Source organism: Brachyhypopomus gauderio, chromosome 14 (assembly GCF_052324685.1).
Source record: "Brachyhypopomus gauderio isolate BG-103 chromosome 14, BGAUD_0.2, whole genome shotgun sequence".
Lineage (NCBI taxonomy): Eukaryota > Metazoa > Chordata > Actinopteri > Gymnotiformes > Hypopomidae > Brachyhypopomus > Brachyhypopomus gauderio.
In genome coordinates this window covers 12915470-12917638 of record NC_135224.1, presented here as the reverse complement: position 1 = coordinate 12917638, position 2169 = coordinate 12915470, and positions in this window count along the sequence as shown.

The window sequence follows — 2169 nt, the reverse complement described above, 5'->3', positions numbered from 1 at the left end:
CGTTACAATCAGCCAGTGTTTAAACAACATCAGTGGGCTCGAGAAAGCCTTCGAAGATAATTCCTAGGAAAGGTCTATACAGGCAAAGTCCAACCCAACACCTGGCTCTCACACGCCACTGATTGACGATCACTGGAGCCCTTGTTCCCGGCTCTAGTCTCCCACCTGATATCCGGAGCCATTAGCGACTTCCTAATGAAGATGCTTTCAGAAACCCTGGATGTATTGCATCTATGCTCTTCTGGTTCATTTGCGCCAATTTCTAGGGTAAGTTTGGTTGAAACAAGCTTCTCTAGTGACCTGAAGTAGCATTACTGGGTTTTCTTTTTTGTCCTTTTATGACCCTCTGAGAGATTTACTGTCAGTTGTGGGTTGCAAACATCCCAATAATTCAAAAAATTGTGGTTGTTTGCTGTTATCATTTGTTTCATGTAAGCTGGGATGAGGAAGCCGGTACTAGTCTTACAAGCAAATATGTTTAAGTTATGCTCTTATCACATCCAAACAGGAATGTCTTCCTGCTTCCCCCACTCACATCACCGCTGCCTGAATCTACTGTGGAATATGATAGCTAGTCAGGAGAAAAGACCATATAAAGCCAACGTGTTCCAAGGACCGGGTCTCCCTGAGCAAGGATCCCCGATTTAGTCTCTCTCCCCGACCGGAGGTGCCCCAACTGTGCCCTCAGTCCTTTCCTGGGGAGGGTCACGTATACTGTACACATGCCGGGGGGATTAGGGGATGAAAGAATGCCACTGACTGTGAAATTGCCCGATTTTTATCAGGGTGCAGAAAGGGGAGCAGCTGTGCATAATTCCGGGTCTTAATCCGGAGGACGGAGACCGATCTAGAGGTGTATGCGCGTGGGTGTGTGGGCGCGTGCCAGCACACGCGCGTGCACGTGCCCGGGTGGCTGTGCGCACGTGTCCGTGGTGTTTACCGGCCTGAATACCTGTATTTTTGGTATTCCTTCTCCCATTCTCCCAGCAATGTTCATTTACAGCACGCCTTAGGCAGGTCCCATTAACATAAATGGAAGAGAGCATTCTGGGAATTGGCAGAGGTTGCTGGGGTAAGGGGTGGGCCTGCTGGGACCCTGTCTCTCCCTGCTGCTGGGTGCGAGCTCAGCTGCTCTGGATCTTTATCAGTTGGAGGGTTTATGGGGGCATTGTGGATGCATCTGTATCCTAATCCTGCCCTCTGCTCCTGCAGATAAAGCTGTGTACTTCAGGGGAGACTTCTTCCTTTATGTGGGCTTTATCAAGCCACTCATAGCTTCAGAAAAGTGGGAATTCCTGTGGCATTTTTCCACGAAGGGGTTATGGACGAGCGGCGATGTTTATTCCGTTTGTGGTGGCGACAAACAAACGACAGGTGATCGGAATGTGGCGAGACGCGGCGGCAGCCGATGAAGTAGCCCCATTCAGATCCGAGCCTCGCCAAGCGCAACCGGACAGGGCGGGTCGTTTCGTCTGGCGGTGCCGAGAGAGGCGAGCGCAGTACCGCCGGACTGGGAAAGACGGGTTCGGCCCGCTCTCAGAGCAGCGGGTGTCGTGCGAGCCCGTGGGGCGTCACGCCGTCGGGTAGGCTGGACGCGGCCCAGCTCCCCAACGTGGTGGGGTGCGCAGGGCCTTTAATGTGCGCTATTCACAAAGAGCATGACTGATCATGCAAACGTGTCCAGCTGCTGGGTTTGGCACGGCGAGCCGACCGGCAGTACGCGCCGGGTTGCCGCGGGGGTTCGGCTTTGTGGCGATCAAATGCATCAGCTCCTGGGTCCCCCGACACTGGGATGTGGTTCGCCCGGCAGACGTTTGGTTTCTCGGAGATGCTTCAACACGTACACGACGCGATCTTTGTGGTGCTCAGGGAGTCTGTTAGGGAAAACAGCGCGTTCATCTATTGTGAATTTATCAACTCAGACCTGTGTTTTTGAAGTTGACAAGTCTGGTGGGAAAGCGCCCTCTGGTGGATACAGGTTGCACACAGTTGCTGTTTATTCTGAAAAATTGTAAAAACATTCAAATGCTCTAAAACTAAATAGATCAAGTAAACAGGAGTAAGAAAGCCTCAGGATGACATACTTCTACACTGAACGGAAAGCATTTTATATAATAATAATAATAATAATAATAATAATTTTTTTTTATATGTCATTTTTGCAATATT